Raw genomic sequence first — 15,000 nt, 5'->3', positions numbered from 1 at the left:
CCACTTAAATACTCAACAAAAATCGCACCATTCTTAAGAAACGTGACCCACACTTGTCTGTTCTTTGGGGTCTTTTCCTGATCCCTTCCATTATTTTTATTAAGGTTTAAATCCCCAGAAACGAGAAGCATTTAGCGTTGCTGTTGACGGTGTAAAGCGAATCCGACTCCACATGCTTGTACGATCGTAGTTCTTAGACCCGGGTCAACACTGATCGGGTAGATCTCAAGCCTTTTCGGGCATGACCATCTCGTCTTTTATTTGAAGACATTTTCTATCTAGGACTACGATATGTGTTTTTCCTTATTGTTTACGTTAGGGGTGTAATTCGGGTGGTGGTAGTGGTGGTGGGTATTTAAGGTACTAGGGAATGTAAGCTGAAGGAAACTTGGGTTACCATTTGTAAGAGGAAGTCGCATTAGGGCCCCCGCCTCTCCGGCTTGTTTCTACTAGTTAAAAAAACAAAACATGGGCTCCCATTTTAAAATACGGTTGAGTAGTTTTGTTGAATGAAATCTGACTGCTACTTTCAGCAGGTTTCGTTGTTTAACCCTGCGTCAGTCCCGATCGAGTAAGATCTATTATGATCAACCCGCATTTTGTTTTAGGGGCTACAATGTCTAATGCGTTCTTTTGTTATTTCAAACCTACTTTGTTTATACACACACACACACACACACACACACACACACACACACACATATATATATCAGAGAGGATTTGACTTGAAGGGGCTTTGGACGCTATCACGTAAAGATTTCCTTGTTTTGTGTGTTAATGTAAGAGAATCTGATTGTTTAGGAGTCATTCTTCCGGGGTCGATAAAATAACCAGTGAAGTACTGAGGTCTGTTTAATATTCCTATAAAAAGTATCCTATATTTGTGTGAACAGAATTAGAATGATAATACTTAAGACTAAGGCTTGAGTGGCTTCTCGTTATTTCGAAGTTAAACGACTAGGAGTTGAGTTTGATGAGAGAAAAAGAAAAGAGCTAGCTGATTGCAACATTCAGCAGGTCGGCCGACTACACATAAAGTATAAAGCTCCCTCGTTCGTTCGGTGTTTGCGTGTATGTGAGACAGCAAGAGAGAAAGAGAGAGAGAACGAGCTAGTGAAGTAAAGTGAATGGATAGAGGCTGACTTGTGTGTGCGTTGTTTGTGTAGAGAGTGGCTTCCTTTAACAAGGCTTGTGTGGTTCTTTCCCTCATTTTCAAGTTACAACTGGAGAGAAAGAGAGAAAGCTTTCTTTGACTGCTAGACTGAGTAGGTCGTGCAACTAACAAAACTACACACACAAGTAATAAAGCTCCCTCGTTGGCTTGCAGTTATTTGTTGTGTGTGTGAGAGATAGTGGAGAGAGAGAAGCTGGTGTGGTGGTTGGTACGGGCGCCATTTTTGTTTTTCTCTGTAAAAATGGCCGCCACATCTTGCTGATGTCTTAACACAGACGCCATTTTCATACATTTTTCCTTCCTCTGCACACACTTCGTACAAATGTCTGCACACACGATAATATAGAATATACATTGCACACACACGTATATATCTCTATGTATCATTTATATATACATATATATGTGTGCTTGTATCTTACGCATGTATCTTCACAAATTTTCATATGTACACAATTTTATTAATATGGATGCGTGTGTGTATGTGCACATGTATGCACACAAATTTCTTATGTCTATACACGATTATAAGGATATGTGTGTGAGCACTATGCATATATGCATCTACATAAATATGCGCACAAATTTCATATGTACACATTAATGTGGATATATGTGGGTGAATATATATACATATATATATATATATATATATATAATTTACACTGTATGTATCTATACATGTATATTTGTGAGTGTCTACTCACATGTATATATGCGTGTTACTGGTTTCATTCATTGGACTACAACCATATTGGAGCAACCCACCGCTCTCACTATTCGTTTTATCATCTCTTGAACTGCTAAATTACATTTCACAAATGCACACGGCATAAACAAGACTGGTGTAAACATGAGTACGCATACACGGCGGGTTTCAGCACAATATCCGTTTATCGAATTCCATTTACAGTGTGTTGACCAAACCGAGGTAGTGTTGAGACACTGCCTCCATAGTAGAGTGATGTGGGATTGAACTTCAAGCCACAAAGTTGTGAACCAAGTTTTTTTAACCTTACAGCTGTTTCTGGTATGTGTAGATGTATGTATGTATCCTGGACTGCCATAGCAGTATTGTAGGCTCCTGGGAAATCAGTGTACCGGGACCTATAGTATTTATTGACAGTGGAGGTGGATAGGGTATCTAGTTCACAGTCGTAAGATAACTAGTTCAATTCCTGGTGGTATGTTGTGTCCTTGAGCAAGACACTTTATTTCACATTGCTCCAGCCCATTCAGCTGACAAAAATGAGTAGTACCTGCATTTCAAAGGGCCGGGCTTGTTGTTTTCTGTGTCGTGTGTCATACTGAATCTCCTTGAGAACTACGTTAAGGGTATGCATGTCTGTGGAGTACTCAGCCATTTGCATGTTAGTTTTACAAGCAGGCTTTTCTGTTGATCTGATCACCTGGAACACTCAACGTCAAGGTGTGTGGCTTAGTGGTTAGGGTTTTCCGCTCAAAATCCTAAGGTGGTGGGTTGCATTCCTGGCGATGTGTTGTATCCTTGAGCAAGTCACTTCATTTCATGTTGCTCCCATCCACTCAACTGGTAAATGTTAGTAGTACTTGTATTTCAAAGACTGTTTTGCTGATCGGATCAACAGGAACCCTTATCGTAACTGACAGAATCCCAGTTTTTGTGTGCCCTTAAGCAAGGCTTGTCCTTCAAGCTTCTATTAGTCAAGCTTCTATTAGTCTGGTACAACCAGCATTATGAGCCTGGCAGTTATCAGGATGCAGGATTTGTATGTAGTTACCTTCTTAGATGAGCAGCTTGGACCGGTTGGGGTGTTTGTAAATGACATTCTGGAGAGAATTCTGTGACATGTTAATTAACCTGTAGCTGGAATCTTGTCAGGTGCTACCACTCCAGGTCAGGTTAACCCTAGGAACAATAGTGGTTACGAGGTGGTTCTATGTACCTCAAACCCTTGGAAGTCCTAAACAAGGTCCCCACTACCTGATGCAGTTTCAAGTCATACCTAGGACATCTGTGTGTCTATATCGTCATCATCATTGTTTAATGTTATCCATGTTCACTCCCGGTATGGGGTGGATGGTTTGACAAGGGTCCAAGGAATCCAACGTGTTGCAGTGTCTGCTTTGGCATCATATCTGGCTGGATGCCCTTCCTAATGTCAACCACTTCACAGTGTATACTTGGTGGTTTTTAGTGCCACCAGTGCTATTAAGGACACCATGTAGTAAAGCATGATTATTTTTAAAACAATGTGAATAAATAAGCATTACATCTGAATGCTTAAAGGATTAAACTGGCCATATCTCAATCAAATTTAACTCTTTTTATGTTCAATCTGGTCAGGTCTGGCCTCTTAAACTTACCCTACAATATCATTCTAAAAGTATACAACCACATTATTGCAATCGCAAAGCTATGCGATAATGCATGATTAATTCAGAACAATGTGAATAAATAAGCATTACATTTGACAGAGTAATCTTGATGCTGAAGGGTCAGGTTATAGGGGGAAGACTCCATTAATCCTTTTTGTTGTCATATTTCTGTTGAAATGCACTGTCTTTGTTTCAATAAATCTTGAAGAATTTGGTGAAATAACTTTGTCATTATCAATGAAATTTTGATGGAAGGTTTTAGTTGAAAACACTTTCAACATGAGTTTGTGCCTTAGAACCTGGGGCAGTCTCCGGTGGGTTGATATCAAGACTCAAACACTTTACATTCAGTGCTCCTTTTGTCCGTCATCCATTATATCTGGACGACCCCCCCCCTCTTCACATTCTGAGTTCAAATTCTGTTGAGATCGATTCTGCCTTTCGTCCTTTTGGGGTTGATAAAGTAAGTACCAGTATGGCACTGGTGGGTGGGAAGGGGTGGCATAAGGGTGTCACTGTAATCAACTTACCCTCTTCCCTCAAAAGTTGCTGGCCTTATGCCAAAATTTGAAACCATAATTAATATTATTATGTAGTATAATTTAGGGTAGCAAGCTGGCAGAATCGTTAGAACATCTTTGACTTGTTACAGTCATTAGATTGCAGCCATGCCTTGGAGAATCTTTAGTTGAATGACTCGATCCCAGAACTTTATTTTTTCAAAACTTTGTATTTATTCTATCAAGGCCAAAGCGGAAGACACTTACCAAAGGTGCCACGCTGTAGATCTGAATCCAGGAACAGCCACAAACTCTTAAAAATTCTTTTTGGATATTCTGAAGAAGTTGCCTACACATACGATTATCCATAATAGCGCTATTCCGTGACAGGTTGGTGTCAAAATTTAAAAGAATTTAAATGCAAAATTACCGACAGACAACCCAAACTGGAATTTCTGTTCCCAGATAGAGAGAGAGAGAACTCCTTAAATGTGAAATTAGAAACAATGTCACACTAATTTAACTTGGGTTATCCTGTGTTGTGAGCCGCATAAGCCAGCAAGGTTGCTCTAGCATGGTCAGTCTTCTGCAGTTCTCTCAACTTCTGCCAAACTGGTCCTTGTGCATTTGAGTTCTTCTTGGGTCAGTCCCTTTTCTGTTTTTCTTTCCAGTGCCTATCCATTCCACTGCAATCCTTACCTGCTGATTGGCCGGCAGGTACAAGATGTGACCTGCCAGGTGAAACCAACACAGTGCTATGATGCTTTGCAGTTGGTAGGGTTTGTTTTGCAGCAGAATTTCTCCATTTGTAATTTTGCCTTATTAGGTGACTTGGAGGTTTTTCCAGACACATCACTGGTAGAATGTGTTTGGCTTGTTAGTCACCTTTGCTGACAATTTCCATTCTTCGCTACCATACGAGACTATTGACAGAACTATTTCACCATATATTTAAGCAAAACACCTGCAGATTTAGTGGTTGTGGGGTAAGTTAATTCCATCAAACTCCTTCCAACAGCAAAGTTGACTTATGGTAAGAAACTTGCTTCTCAACCACAGGGTTCTGGGTTCAGTCCCACTGCATGGCACCTTTGGCAAGTGTCTTCTGTTACAACCTTCATAGAATAAGCACCAGACTTAGAAAAACAAAAAAGTACTGGGATTTATACATCTATACATTCAGCCAAAAGTTCTTAAAGGCAGTGCTCCAGCATGGAAATTCCAGCTGTCCCATGCAAGTATGGAAAAGTGGATGTTAAATGATATCTATTGGCCGTTGCCAGTACCACCTGACTGGCCTTTGTGCTGGTGGCACGTAAAAGCACCCACTACACTCTCTGAGTGGTTGGCGTTAGGAAGGGCATCCAGCTGTAGAAACTCTGCCAAATCAGATTGGAGCCTGGTGTAGCCATCTGGTTTCACCAGTCCTCAGTCAAATCGTCCAACACATGCTAGCATGGAAAGCGGACATTAAACGATGATGATGAACGATGATGATGATATAGATATATGTGTGTGTGTGTATATATATATATATATATATATATATATATTTATTGGACATTAAACTATGCTTGTGAAGACCTGTTGAGGCAAGTGAAATCAGAATCGAATTCGATGACAGCACCGCATGGCTGGTATCTGTGCTAGTGGAGTGCTAAGAGCACCATCCGAGCGTGATCGTGGCCAGGGTCGCTGCGTGGGCCCTATGCCAGTGGCATGTAAAAAATACTGTTCGGGTGTAACCGTTACCAGTGTCGCCTTACTGGGACTTGTGCCGGTGGTACGTGGAAAACACCATTTAAGCGTGGCTGTTGCCAGTACCGCTTGACTGGCCCTCGTGCTGGTGGCATGTAAAAGCACCCACTACACTCTTGGAGTGGTTGGCGTTAGGAAGGGCATCCAGCTGTAGAAACTCTGCCAAATCAGATTAACACTGGTTGTCAAGCAGTGGGTGGGGACAAACAATACACATTTATGTAAATGGGCTTCCATGCAGTTTCTGTCTGCCATATTTACTCACAAAGCATTGAACAGTGCTGGGCTATAATAGTATAGACACTTGCCCAAGGTGCCGCCACACATGGGGCTGAACTTAGAAACACTTCATTACAAGCCAGGCGTGGCTATGTGGTAAGAGGCTTGCTTTCCAACCACATGGTTCCGGGTTCAGTCCAACTATGTGGCACCTTGGGCAAGTGTCTTCTACTATAGCCTTGGGTCGACCAAAGCCTTGTGAGTGGATTTGGTAGATGGAAACTGAAAGAAGCTCATCACACACACACATTCTATGTGTCTTTGTGTCTGTGTTTGTCCTCCACAACTATTTGACAATCAGTGCTGGTGGTGATTACATCCCTGTAACTTAACGGTTCGGCAAAAGATACCGATAGAATAAGGACCAGGCTTTTTAAAAAAACAGTACTGAGGTTGTTTCATTTGATTAAAAATTCTTCAAGGTGATGCCCCAGCATGCCGTTGCCAGTACCACCTGACTGGCCTCTGTGCGGGTGACACGTAAAAGCACCCACTACACTCTCTGAGTGGTTGGCGTTAGGAAGGGCATCCAGATGTAGAAACTCTGCCAAATCAGATTGGAGCCTTGTGCAGCCATCTGGTTCACCAGTCCTCAGTCAAATCGTCCAACCCATGCCAGCATGGAAAGCGGACGTTAGACGATGATGATGATTACATGCCTGAAAGCATATGACGTGTGAAGTGGGGTGGGGTTAACTTGCTCTGCCATATGTCCTCATGTATGGTCTTTTCAAGACTGGGCAGTGACCAATCATTGACAAAGTCACCAGGTCAGTCTGACATAATGTCGGCTACGATGTGTTCTTGACAGGAAGATTGCATAATGTGTGGTACATGCAAGAAGTCTTGCACCTGCATCTTGACGTGCACACCTGCAGCTTTGTAAGGTCTGCCTCGCAGGCGTCAAAATAAAAATTCAATGATGGAAGCATGTGTTCTTTAAGTCGGTGGTAGTCTTCCTCAGGCATGAATAGACAATGATCTCTCTCTCTCTCACACTCACAAGGACAGACAAACGGATTAAGATGATTATATCAACCCCAGTGCGTAACTGGTACTTATTTAATCGACCCCGAAAGGATGAAAGGCAAAGTCGACCTCGGCGGAATTTGAACTCCGAACGTAGCTGCAGACGAAATACCGCTAAGCATTTTGCCCGGCTTGCTAGCGCTTCTGCCTGCTCGCTGCCACTTTCTCATGTTTCTATGGGTCAGATAGAATTTGTGGAGGCAGTTTTTCTATACTCTTACTCTTTTACTCTTTTACTTGTTTCAGTCATATGACTGCGGCCATGCTGGAGCACCGCCTTTAGTCGAGCAAATCGACCCCAGGACTTATTCTTTGGAAGCCTAGTACTTATTCTATCGGTCTCTCTTTGTCGAACCGCTAAGTTATGGGGACATAAACACACCAGCATCGGTTGTCAAGCGATGTTGGGGGGGACAAACACAGATGACACACATACATATATATATATATATATATATATATATATATATATATATACATATATATACACATATATATATGACGGGCTTCTTTCAGTTTCCATCTACCAAATGCACTCCCAAGGCTTTGGTCAGCCCGAGGCTATAGTAGAAGACACTTGCCCAAGGTGCCACGCAGTGGGACTGAACCCGGAACCATGTGGCTGGTAAGCAAGCTACTTACCACACAGCCACTCCTGCACCTGTAGAAGACATTTGCCCAAGTGCTTCACAGTGGGACTGAACTCGGAACCATGTGGTTGGTAAGCAAGCTACTTACCACACAACCATGTCTGTGCCTATATGTATATATTTTATGTGTATCTGTGTGTATTTTGCAACAGGCTTGCTGTTGAGATAACAGTGATCTCGAGGTGACTGTGGGTGAGGATGTGCAAACCCTGGCTGCACCAGTGCTACCCAGGGTAATGCACTGGGGCCTGATCAACCCTGGCTGGATCACCTGAAAGCTTCATTGATGTGTCCAGTGCCATTATAGGGTAATGAATAGAAAAACTATATTGCATATATGAGACTATTTTGTCTCCATTTCCTATACAGGCTTTCACAGCAGACCCAAAAGTGCCACTCATTTAAAAGCATCTTCTGGGGCAGAGTCCCCTCCCCCCATCGCCCCATATCATCCCTCTTCCCACTGCCCCCTCCCCCAACCATTGCACAACATGTCGGTATTGTTGTTCATTATTACTTGGTATGGCAGGATATGATTACAGGGTGGTTTGGCTGTCATTTCTAGCAGAATGAGCGACTGCATTGAGAATCCATTGCGAGGTGACAATTGAAATTAATCAATTAATAAACAGTAATTATTGTTTATAAATTAAGGATAATGGCCTGAAATTTGAGGTGAGGGTACACTTGCTAATGTACATCAACCCCTGTGAAGGCACGTGGCTTAGTAGTTGATATGACAGGATATGATTACAGGGTGGTTTGGCTGTCATTTCTAGCAGAGTAAGTGACTGCTTTGAGAATCCATTGCCAGGTGACAATTGAAATTAATCAATTAATGAAAATGAGTCATAATTACTCTTTACTCTTTACTTACTTGTCTCAGTCATTTGACTGTGGCCATGCTGGAGCACCACCATTAGTCGAGCAAATCGACCCCAGGGCTTATTCTTTGTAAGCCTAGTACTTATTCTATTGGTCACTTTTTGCCGAACCGCTAAGTTACGATGACGTAAACACACCAGCATCTGTTGTCAAGCGATGTTGGGGGGATAAACACACATACACACACACACACACATATACATATTTACGATGGGCTTCTTTCAGTTCCCGTCTACCAAATCCACTCACAAGGCTTTGGTCGGCCCGAGGCTATAGTAGAAGGCACTTGCCCAAGGTGCCATGCAGTGGGACCGAACCTGGAACCATATGGTTGGTGAGCAAGCTACTTACCACACAGCCACTCCCACGCCTAATTGCAGTGTTGTTGAATTAGTTTGTGCTCATGAATTGCATGACACAATGTGACAAGGCTGGCCCTCAGAATTACAAGAACTACTCATTTTTGGCAGCTGAGTGGAGTGGAGCAACGAGAAATAAAGTGTCTTGCTCAAGGACATAACATACCATACCACCAGGAATCGGACTTCATATCAGTTGATCCCTGGTCGAAGATGCTTGCTCAAAATGATATGCAGTGGAACCGAATCTGAAAGCAACACGATTGCAAAAGAAACGTGTTAACCATATGGCCATACCCACACTGATGGATAATTTCCTGCAAAATCTCCCAGAAGTTACTATTCTTCATTTAATTCTTACTTTTGTGTGCATAATCCAGGAACTTCTTCAAGTACAGAATCGTACTTCTTCAGAGTTTTGAAGACTTGTAGAAAACTCGTTAACCATTTAGCGTTGAAATTATTCTGTCAAATGTAATACTTCTTTATTACTATTGTTTTCAATCAGTCATGCATTATGTTGTAGCGTTGAGTTTTCAGTCATTTGACTGCGGCCATGCTGGAGCACCGCCTTTAGTCGAGCAGATCGACCCCAGGACTTATTCTTTGGAAGCCTAGTACTTATGCTATCGGCCTCTTTTGCCGAACTGCTAAGTTACGGGGACGTAAACACACCACCATCAGTTGTCAAGCAATGTTGGGGGGAACAAACACAGACACACACAAACATATACACACACATACATATATATACGTATATACGACGGGCTTCTTTCAGTCTCCGTCTACCAAATCCACTCACAAGGCTTTGGTTGGCCAGATGCTATAGTAGAAGACACGTGCCCAAGGTGCCACGCAGTGGGACTGAACCCGGAACCATGTGGTCGGAAAGCAAGCTACTTACCACACAGCCACTCCTACGCCTATAAAAAATCTGTAGAGATAGCTTTAAAAACTGTATTTCATAAATCTTGTAATTGAAAAATTTTCAGCCCAAACCTATTCAGAGAGGCTGTACTAGTGATACAGAAGATAGCTGACTGGACATTGAACTTGAGAATCAGCAGTTCTGAGTTAGTATTTCCTCACAAGGTTTTGGTCAGCCTGAGGCTATAGCAGAAGGCCCTTGCCAAAGGTGCCACGTAGTGGGACTGAACCCAGAACCGTATGGTTGGGAAGCAAGCTTCTTACCACACAGCCACACCTGTGCCTGTTGTCCACTTTTCCGTGCTTATAAAGGTCAGACAGATTTTGCTGAGGCAGAGAAACCTGCCTCAGTATTCTCATGGCATTTCAGAAATGAACGACACTGCTTGTATGACAGTGGCATTCATTTACGACTATCACACAATGTCAGGACAGAGACTCAGACACATATGTACATCTATCATCATTTTAATGTCCGCTTTTCTATGCTTGCATGGGTCAGATGGATTGTATTGAGGCAGATTTTCTCTGGTCTGATGCCCTTTTTTTCGTCATCAACCCATACCTGTTTCCAAGCAAAGTAGACGTTTTTATTTTCCCCACTTTTTTTCATTTATCGATCCATTCGTGGAGACCAAGATATTGTCGCAAAGTTCTAAGATTTTTTCCACCAGTTATTTTAATGTCCATTCATAACTTTTCCGCACTACCCCCATCACAGAATCGAAAATCGCGAAAAGACCCTCCATCCTGTTGATCAGTCCACTGCTTGACGAAAGCCTTGGCATGTTCCCACTACCAACCCCCATCTGATGTTTGCCTCATCCATGTTCGGATACCAAAGAATCTAACAAAACCTTGATTCCAACTTCAGCATTGGTCTTTGCTTCCTTCATTTTTTCTGGACATGGTGTCCACTCTGTTAGTTTGCTATTCCATCAATTGTACTTTCTTCTAAACACATTGCATTGAGAGACCATTTCTATGTTTTTATTTTCCAGATAATATATATATCTTATAACACGATTGGCATTTAAAATTTACAACAGCTGTTTTGGTAGAATTTTACTTATTTAATGCAGTCATAGATTACATCATAATATATAATCCACCACCATCAGGTAAAATTTTAAACATTAACCCAGACATAGCTATCATTAGCTGGACTAGTGACTTGTGTTGGCTATGTCCAGGACAATGTTAAAATCTTACCTGCTTAAAATTTTACCTGATGAGGGTGGATTGTATATTATGATTGCATAAAATAAATGAAATTCTAACAAAACAGCTGCCAGCATTTACTTTTCATACCTACATCACACCAAGAACCTATCCACTGAGTTAGATCTATGGTTAAAATTGGATTTGGTACTACAGTATCCTGCTAACACTCGATGTATCCAAAGTTGGTTATTTCACTGTAAGCTCTGTTATCATACCAAGCCATTTCATAAGAATCAAGGCATATCAACTCATAGGATGCCAGATAACCTTCACTCTTATCCTGTTCTGTCTTCACTTATCCATTTTGTTAATCTTCAGCATTCTCCTTCCCATGGCTCTTTGTCTTGATCTTAATTTATTTTCAATGTTCTTGTGGGTAATCCATGTTTCTGATGCATATGTAGGCTCATGGTTGATGCTTATTACACTGTGTTGGCACTCCGTCGCTTACAGCGTTGAGGGTTCCAGTTGATCCGATCAACGGAACAGCCTGCTTGTGAAATTAACGTGCAAGTGGCTGAGCACTCCACAGACACGTGTACCCTTAACGTAGTTCTCGGGGGATATTCAGCGTGACACAGTGTGTGACAAGGCTGACCCTTTGAATTACAGGCACAACAGAAACAGGAAGTAAGAGTGAGAGAAAGTTGTGGTGGAAGAGTACAGCAGGGTTCGCCACCATCCCCATACCGGAGCATCATGGAGCTTTTTAGGTGTTTTCGCTCAATAAACACTCACAACGCTCGGTCTGGGAATCGAAACTGCGATCCTATGACCGTGAGTCCGCTGCCCTAACCACTGGGCCATTGTGCCTCCACTAGTGCTGCTTATATTTCATATTGGAATTTATTCTTACATATACATTGTCCGGGCATACCAGTACATAGTTTTCACAGTGGTCATCCCTCTTATATGTATGTAATATAATTTTTCTGAATCTTCAGATTTTTCAATTTTTTCAATTTTTTCACCCTATTATATATATATATATATATATATATATATATCTATATCTATATAGGTATATATATAAATTAGAAATAATAAATTTCTAAATCTCTCAGAGAGACTTAAGCAGTAGTGATGCGATAAAGTAGTTGTATACTGCCAACTTAATGTGACAGTCCCTTGAAGGGAATAATACTACTGTTGGTTAGACCTAGGAAGCCAGACCGCTTCCTGTCGGCCTTGACACATTTCCTGTGTCCTTATGTTTGCGAGGGGGAGACAAGCACCTCCACCCAGCTAAGCCTGCATCCAAAGACATGTTTCTAATCTAAGTTTTTGCTCATTGTCAGTCTGGAGTAGCATGACCGGCTAGTCGAAGTTGCCTGTCAAGCTCTTGTAAACATATAATAATTCTAGTGAAATAAATTCACTGATTTCAAATTTAGAAATAATACATTTCTAAATCTCTCAGAGAGACTTAAGCATTAGTGATGCGATAAAGTAGTTGTATACTGCCAACTTAACGTGACAGTCCCAATAAGTGACTGTAATCAGTGAATACCGGTGGCATGTGAACAAGACATTGGACTGACTCGTGTGCAGATGGCGCGTAAAAAACACCATTTGAGCGTGGCTGTTGCCAGTACTGCTGGACTGGCCCTCCTGCCGGTGGCATGTAAAAAGCATCCACTACACTCTCGGAGTGGTTGGCGTTAGGAAGAGCATCCAGCTGTAGAAACTCTGCCAGATCAGATTTGAGTCTGGTGTAGCCATCCGTTTCGCCAGTCCCCAGTCAAATCGTCCAACCCATGCCAGCATGGAAAGTGGACGTTAAACGATAATGATGATGATATATATATATATATGGTTGTTATATTGTTTTGATAACATAATAGGTTGTTAGATAAGCTGATGTCTATATTACAATATTACAATATCCAATAATATATTGTGCATATATAATAATATTATAATCATGAAATTAGCATTAGCTTATCTCACTCTTTCTCGTGGAGCCCCTAGGAGCCTTTTGCAAAACCCTGGTTGAGAAACGCTGGTCTAAAGAGTTAAACATGTTTGAACTGGTGACCAGTTTATATCTGTAGAATTGTTAGATATTGTGGAATTATTATGTAGTTTACATTCCCAGCAAACAGAATTGCTCCACAAAAATCTATTGGAACTACTACATTGATGAACAAGAAAGAATATACTAGAAAACTTATCGTCTGGCAAAGACTGGTTAATATGTGTGTATGTGAAGTGGAGGCCCAATGGCCCAGTGGTTAGGGCAGCAGACTTGCAGTCATAGGATCACGGTTTCGATTCCCAGACCGCCGTTGTGAGTGTTTATTGAGTGAAAACATCTAAAGCTCCACGATGCTCCGGCAGGGGATGATGGCGAATCCTGCTGTACTCTTTCACCACAACTTTCTCTCTCACTCTTACTTTCTGTTTCTGTTGTACCTGTAATTCAAAGGGACCAGCCTTGTCACACTGTGTCACGCTGAATATCCCCGAGAGTGCTCAGCCACTTGCACGTTAATTTCATGAGCAGGCTGTTCCGTTGATCGGATCAACTGGAACCCTCGACGTCGTAAGCGACGGAGTGCCAACAACAACAACAATCGTATGTGAAGGTACATGGCTCAGTGGTTAGAGCATTGGGCTCACAATCATGAGGTAATGAGTTCGATTCCTGGATTGGGTTGTGTGTTGTGTTCTTGAGGAAGACACTGTATTTTAAGTTACTCCAGTTCTCTTATTTAATCACAGTTTTTAATTAATCATGCATTATCTCATAGCTTTGAGGTTTTGATGATGTGATTGCTTATGTTTAAAATGACATTGTGGGATATGTGTGAGAGGCAGGATCTGGCTGGTTTGAACATAAAACATGTAGAAAATCTTAGTTGCAACATCACTGGTGCCAAGCTGTATTGGCCTTTGCCTTTCCTTGGGATAACATTGGTGATGTGGAGATGAGAGGCTGGTGTGCATGGGTGACTGTTGGTATTCCATAAACAACCTTACCTAGACTTGTGCCTCGGAGGGGAACTTTCTAGGTGCAATCCTTTGGTCATTCATGACCAAAGGGAGTCTATATGTATAAATATATAGGTAATGTTTGTAGATTGATTCCATCGTATGATGAGACGAGCCTCCATCTTCAGGGAAGAAATCTTATATCTGAGGTGTTAAAGGAAAGAAGTTTAAAGATGGGAACTGTGTGTGTGTGTGTGTATTGACATAACACTTACATATCATCATCATCATCGTTTAACGTCCGCTTTCCATGCTAGCATGGGTTGGACGATTTGACAGAAGACCAGTGAACCAGATGGCTACACCAGGCTCCAATCTGGTTTGGCAGAGTTTCTACAGCTGGATGCCCTTCCTAACGCCAACCACTCCGAGAGTGGTTGCATATTTGCATATTGCCATGTTTTGTGTCTCCGCATACATGTTGAATGTGGTCATACTTATCTTATGATGATAAGGTATACATTAACCCTTTTGCTACCATATTTCTTTCGAAATTCCACTGCCTTTTGTTTTGATTAATCTTGAAAATAATGAAGAATTTAGTGAAATAACTTTTAAACTGGGTTTTGAATATAAATTAACTAGGCGTAGGAGTGGCTGTGTGGTAAGTAGCTTGCTTACCAACCACATGGTTCCGGGTTCAGTCCCACTGCGTGGCACCTTGGGCAAGTGTCTTCTACTATAGCCTCGGGCCGACCGAAGCCTTATATATGTATATATGTATTTATATATATGTATGTATGTGTCTGTGTGTGTGTGTATGTTTGTGTGTCTGTGTTTGTCCCCCCAACATCGCTTGACAACCAATGGTGGTGTGTTTACGTCCCCATAACCAGTTTGTATCGCAAAAGTATAACCAGTTT

General features: G+C 41.7%; 1 protein-coding gene across 8 annotated transcripts in view; it reads left to right on the top strand.

Moving 5' to 3' along the window:
* Nucleotides 1-15,000, top strand: part of LOC106878083 (uncharacterized) — a 92,767-nt gene that overhangs the window by 4,894 nt on the left and 72,873 nt on the right. The window lies entirely within an intron of this gene.

The sequence above is a fragment of the Octopus bimaculoides genome, chromosome 29 (genome assembly GCF_046866305.1).
Source record: "Octopus bimaculoides isolate indiv1 chromosome 29, ASM4686630v1, whole genome shotgun sequence".
In the NCBI taxonomy this organism is placed as follows: Eukaryota; Metazoa; Mollusca; class Cephalopoda; order Octopoda; family Octopodidae; genus Octopus; species Octopus bimaculoides.
Note: the sequence above shows the minus strand (reverse complement) of the source record. Positions and strands in the feature narration are given on the sequence as shown.